Below are 6,588 nucleotides of genomic sequence, written 5' to 3'. Positions count from 1 at the left end.
CATAGGCAGTGTCCAAGAAATAAAATATTATTTGTAATAGCAATCATAACTAGATCAGTGCAAGATTGTTGTCATGTCCCCAGAACTGTTTTGCATCGCACTTACTTTATCCATTCAGCAAATTTATGAAATTCCTTACACTCTGCCATGGAAAATGTCGTATTTGCAAAATGCTGACAAACAGGGAATTCGGAGCCATGCAGCCCAGCCCTTAGGCAAAGCCCATCACCATATAAAATGGAACTATATTAACGCAAGTAACAAGGACAGCTGGGTTTGTATTATAGTCGTTTAGATGTGGTGTGCATTTAAAAAAAAGGGCATTTCCAACAGAAATCATACTGAAATAAAAAACATTCTATAAGAAAAAGTGTGACAATAGCCTCCAAGTGTAAAATACAAACAAAGAACAGACCCACAACCACACAAGTTTGGCTCCCAACTACCCAAGCTGATGTACAGTATGGATCTAAGCATACTTACTCAAGAAGTGAGTCCCGTTGAGTTCAGAGGGGCTTACCCCACCAGTAAGCATGCCTAGGATTGTAGCCCATGCTTGTTTAACTTAGAAATAAGTTCCACATTAGCCCATCTCATACACAGATGATTTGTGATCATGAAGGAAATTAACCCCTTCCTCCATGTCCAATTCCTCTAACAGCAAAGTTCTGCAAAGACTTTATATGTTCAGAGAAAGGAACACAAATTGGGTTGGATGACAGGAGATGCCATGATGAGATCCATGTTGATGGCAGAGCTGTTGTTTCCAGGGTGTGGTTTGGGGAGTGCAAGTAACTGTGGCTATGCGTTCAAGTCTCTGGGCTGTTGTTGCCCATGAGAGAGGCTGCAAACATCAATATATATGAACCCAGCAGTAGATTTGAGATCACTGCATATCCGGGTCATCCTGTGATTCATTTCTTAGTAGTTATTCCTTAGAATATTAGCAAGTTTAGGAAAGGGGTGGTGTGTTTGTGTGTGTGTGTGTGTGTGTGAGAGAGAGAGAGAGAGAGAAGGAGGCTTTGTGTATGGTTTTGTTTGGGGAGCTTAACTGAAGGCAGTAGTCATAGGTGTGAGACTGAATCGCCTGAGTCAATAAAGAGGCACAGAATGCCTTGAGATAGGTATATAAAAAGCCAATTTATTTCCTGGTTTCCTTGTCTTAACCTGTTTGTATTGCACAACCCTTTTGTTTTCATGATGTTTGAATTGCCTATTACTGTAATTAATTGTTTTTGAAGTCTGTTTTGTAAGCTAATATGAATGTATATATATAAAAAGTGGGATAGAAATGTCTAAGTAATAGTGGAATTCTATTCACGTCTACTTAGTAGAACTAAGTGCAACTAAATTTAGTGGGACTTACTCCAGGGAAGGGTGCAAAGGACTGCAGCCTAGAAAAGCATCAGATCCAGGCAATCATCTCTCTCCATCTCCTCCCTTTTTGGGTTGCAGATGAGGAACCTGTGGCCCTACGCATGTTGTGGGTCTCCATCAGCTTCAGCCTGTCCAACAACATCTGGCAGTCCATGTATACAATTTCCCCATTCCTGTTTCAGACCAGCCACAGTATGGGTGAGCAGAGTTGCAGGTCAGATTACCTGTGCCATTAAGCTTAGATTTATATGTACACTGATTTAGTTACTTATTTACGTGTGTGTGTGTGTGTGTGTGTGTGTGTGTGTGTGTGTGTATACAGGCTTTCAGTAGACAACTCTGTCATGGTGGCTTGCATAATAACAATATAAAATTACAGCTTCAACAATGGTAAAATGAAAAATAGAATAAAATTAATGGAATAAACATACAAAACAGAACAGTTTCTGTACAACATCAACAGCATTAATAAGGCAACAATACTGAAAAGCTCACACCCAGCCCTGAATTATTAGCTAAAAGAAATACAAAGAAGGAAATATTCTTCATGCACAGATCACCTGAAACAATAAATATGTCTATAAGGATCTTCTAAAGGGCTGGTATGTGGTAGCTTTCCAGAGGTCAGTAGACAATGAATTCCATAGTCATGGGGCCACCACAAAAAAGGCCTTCTCCCCAGCAGTTCTGCTGATCAGGCTGCAGAGCAAACAAAGAGGGGTGATATTAATGTGTGGGCGGGCCTGCACTCCTTCATATAACTCAGACCTAGGGATGTGCAAACCTGTTATCTTTGGTTTCTCTCAATTTCTCATGTTTCATTGATCCACATTCCCAAATCAGTTTGTGATTTCTTTTTTATTTCTTTTTGAACTGTTCCCGAGATGATTCATTTGTTGTTCACCCTCATTGATCCCCAAATCATATAATTTAAAGAAGCAACATCCTAGGCTCTCTCTCTTTAAATGCCAACCTCAAAGCTTGATATTTGAAAAGGGAAACATCACGAAAGCAATGGCCCTTTTGCCACAACTGTCTGAGCTCGCAGTGTTCAAGACACCAGCTGCCTCGACAGAGTTAAGGCAGTTCCAGATAAGTTCATTGCCATCTGCGTGGCTCCAAAGAGTGGCTTTAAATATTTCTAATGATACGGAGTGCCAGACTCGCTGGAGCCAGCTTTTCCAGAAAATCCTGCTGCATGCAGACTGCATGAACTATATAATTTGCTACTAGTCTTTTTTAATCTGAAGTCAATATCTATAAAGCCAGTGGCGTGGGGCATGGGGGGGGGGAGGAGTGGGAAGGAAGTCCTTTGGAGTCAATATGAAATCAGTTGGCTTGCTTGAACTGCCACTTTAAAGAACAGATTTCTAAAGAATAAAGGTCAGAAGGGAAGAAACAGCCTGAACGTTCAGAATTAATTTTATTAGTTTAACAGAATTTGTACAGCGCTTCACTATAAATAAAACCTCTAAGTGGTTTGCAAAGGACAGAATGACCCTACTGATGAGGCTGCAATGATTCTCTCCTAGCCCCACATCTTTTAACATTTGATAGTAGTTGGACGCTGGGTATATTTGGGTATATTTATGTGGGTTTTTATTTACGTTATTTCCCCCTGGCACACTTGAATAGGAAAAGAACCCAGCATGGAAATAATAGGGCATATGCAAAACCATTGCTTTGTTGGCTCTGAAAGTGTGCTGGATCCATATGGTCCCAGGAGAACCGCAGAGATAAGCTTGAAACCACTGCTCTTGGAGAAGAAAATAATGCCATCCCTGCAGAGGGTGGCCTGCCTTGATTATAGGGCTCAAAACATCCCCTTAACAGAGGATGATTCTTGCACCAAGTTCAAAGTTGTTGAATTCAGTGTAAGGAGCAGGATTCTTCTGTTTTAAATGGCTGGGAGAACTCTGGCAGGCATAGTCCTTTCTGCTGCCGTGTCAGAAAATAAAGGGGTTTCAGAAAGCTCAGGCTTTGTCCCCTCACTCTCAATACCTGCAACCATGCTACCAAAGGGAAAGGAGGATCCAGTTTAATTTTTGGTTTTCAGCTACTTCAGGATACCCACCCCTTGCCCACACCTGGTGCAGCAAGTTGCCCATCCTTGTGTGATTGGTGTCCAGGACTTGGACTAAAAATATCCATATCAAAAATCTGTGTTTTGCATACGTGAAAAATCTCTTCTCCATTCCAAGCCACAGATGAGCTTTGAAGGGAATAATTTCAGTTCGTATTGCTTCTGAGCCAGGCAGATTGGTATTCAGAATGCCATAATTAAGAGTTTGGGCATCATGACTGCTTCAGATCCATATACACATTCCCATTCTCATCAGCAATGCATACAGGAGTCTGCTTATACCTGTTGACCTCTCTTGCTGAACTGATGCAAGATACAGGTAGGTAGCTGTGTTGGTCTGCCGTAGTCAAAACAAAATAAAAAAATTCCTTCCAGTATCACCTTAGAGACCAACTAAGTTTGTTATTGGTATGAGCTTTTGTGTGCATGCACACTTCTTCAGATACCTTGCACACAAAAGCTCATACCAATAACAAATTTAGTTGGTCTCTAAGGTGCTACTGGAAGGATTTTTTTTATTTTGATGCAAAATAGTCATTAAAAGCCAGTAGCACTTATTTCCTATCTTTTTAAATTTAAATAATGAGGTCATCATAAAAATCTGGAAAACCTTAAAATTCAGCCCTCTTCTTAATTCAGCTTTGTAGAAAAGAATTAGTACATCCATTTCAATATATATTTTCATGTGCATTTTAGATGATTAGCCTACATTTTCTCAAGCACCCACAGTATCGTAAGGAGCAAAGAGGGCTGCACCACCATGCTGTCAAAGACAGAGGTACTGATCCCATGCTTGCAATATATGTAACCAATTTATGTAAACCAACATTTGCCCCACTGCTTTTCTCTGGGAAAACTAGCTCTGAATTGGAACAAGCTGCAGTTGAGTTAAACCTATTAAATCATAGGTTTTTCTGGGGAAAGTGGTGAGGCAAAGGGAATACCACTCAGACCTGTGCCTAAAAAGCAGGGGGCAAGCAGAAAACTACTAGAGAAGTTTCTAGAGAAGTATGGGCGAGCCCTAAGTTTTTAATGAATAACGTAGCAAGAGTATCCAATGCATTTCAAGCCAACCAAAGAGACTCTCCATCATCAGGGCGTTTTAGAATGTGTACAATAGCTATGAGACTGCTGAACAGTTGAGATGTAAATTTCTTCACAGTCATTCTTATTTTTATTTTATGTTAGCGGTTTCCCCCAGTTCTGCTACTTGAGACCCTTTTAAATTGAGATGTTAGGGCCTGAACCTGATGCTTCCTACATCTACATCTGCACATTGAGCAGATCAGCACCACACATTTAAAGTACTGTATCTTATTCCTCCACCCCACCCTGAATCCTGGGAATGGTAGTTTGTTAAGAATGCTGGGAATCATAGCCCTGTGAGAAGAAAACTACAGCTCCCAAGGTTCTTGCAAGGGAAGTCAGGTGCTTTAAATGTGCACAGGATGTGCTTTCAATGTATGGTGTGGCTCTGCTCTGAGTTATGGGTCCTGCTGCCCTTCCATATTTTCCTTCTCTCCATTTGTTCTTGATAAACTATTCCAAATGTTATCAAAAGCACAGACCATGGCGAATGGTGCAAACGAAATGAATTTGTGTCAGTTGCCACAATTTGGCCCAGAAAGCCATATTCGAAACTTTATGCTGTATGGTAGAACACACTGAAATTTTCCTGAATGACTAGCTTTCTTTCTTTCTTTCTTTCTTTCTTTCTTTCTTTCTTTCTTTCTTTCTGGCAAGGGCATATAAATGCATCAGCCAAAGCAAAACCAGAACTCAGATGCACAGAGTAAGCTTCCGAAAGCCTGTCTCCGTTGCCGCCATTGGCGGTGTGGGCCATGTGTTTATTAATGGTATTGATCTTGGCAGGATCTGGGAAGACGCCCTTGTGAAGAAATGATGTGGCTGGGGCCTTGCACCTGGGACTATAACAAGTCACAGTTGGATGGCCTTGTGCTTTCAAAACCAGCCTGCTGAAAGCCAGTTAAACACATCCTCCAGGCAATTTAAATGTTCCTGGAAAGTTCTCCCAATAACAATCACATCATCCAGATAAACCCAACATGTGGCCCACTGAATATCTGCCAAAATCAAATCCATTAGCCTTTGAAAAGTGCAGGGGGAATTGCGGAGACTGAAAGGCGTCATGCTGAACTCACGGAACGAGACAAGGAATCTTTGGACAACCCTTTGGATGTCTCTCTACTTTCCGGAAGCCAATGGCTAAGTCCAAGGTAAAATAATCACACATCTATATAACTGAGCGTGTGTCATAGATGCAGAGTAATGGGGCATGCAGTTCCCTGGTGAGTATGTCACTATTTGTATGGCTTTTGCATGGATCCAATTTAACATTCTGTGCAAACCTTAGATCTGCAAATCAGGTGTGCAACATGCTCTTTACATTATTAAGCCATTTTATTTGAGACATTAAACTAGGCTAATCAAAAGGGTAAACCCTATGGATATTTTCACTTAAAGATGCAAATTGATACATGTTTATTGTTTGGAAAGTATTAATACAGTGGTACCTCGGGTTACAGACACTTCAGGTTACAAACTCCTCTAACCCGGAAGTAGTATCTCAGGATGAGAACAGAAATCATGCGGCAGCAGGAGGCCCCATCAGCTAAAGTGGTACCTCAGGTTAAGAACGGTTTCAGGTTAAGGACAGACCTCCGGAACGAATTAAGTTCTTAACCCAAGGTACCACTGCAATTTCATGTAATATTGAGGTCACATACAAATGGTCTCTGCACGAATATTTCTGTTACCCTCTCATCTGGTTTTCCAGATGAGTTTAGTACATTCATCAAAAATGTGGTTTCTTATAAATAATGGTGAAGCTAATAATCTTCTTTCCAATTCTAAAAGAGCCATCTTTCCTTCTCCTCGTATCGTAGCACCTACATGGAATGTTTGGGGTACTGTGATGGCTCTAACACTATGATATCCAGGGTGGAGCCCTCTCAGGCTAGGAATGGGGGGGGGCGGGAAATATGATTGCATAAATTTGTTTCTTTGTTTCAGTTCTCCCAATTACGTTTAAACTCAGACTTGAACCGGCATTCTCATAGGGGGAGCGGAATCTGCAGAGTGAGTCATAACTCATCAGATGACTCAGG

General features: G+C 41.1%; 1 long non-coding RNA gene across 4 annotated transcripts; it reads left to right on the top strand.

The window, feature by feature from the left end:
* Positions 1 to 355: 355 nt before the first annotated feature.
* LOC128402851 (uncharacterized) lies at positions 356 to 5,827 on the top strand. 4 transcript variants are annotated; one of them, XR_008327790.1, is made up of 4 exons: positions 356 to 1,124; positions 1,456 to 1,575; positions 4,157 to 4,238; positions 5,204 to 5,827. It is a non-coding gene; the product is annotated as an uncharacterized LOC128402851 (long non-coding RNA). The 4 variants fall into 4 exon arrangements; XR_008327791.1 differs by having other exon boundaries at positions 1,456 to 1,591; XR_008327792.1 differs by having other exon boundaries at positions 4,157 to 5,827.
* Positions 5,828 to 6,588: the final 761 nt, after the last annotated feature.

This window comes from Podarcis raffonei, chromosome 1, assembly GCF_027172205.1.
Source record: "Podarcis raffonei isolate rPodRaf1 chromosome 1, rPodRaf1.pri, whole genome shotgun sequence".
Classification (NCBI taxonomy): Eukaryota; Metazoa; Chordata; class Lepidosauria; order Squamata; family Lacertidae; genus Podarcis; species Podarcis raffonei.
The sequence above is the reverse complement of the archived record's forward strand: the minus strand, read 5'-3'. Positions and strand labels throughout refer to the sequence as shown.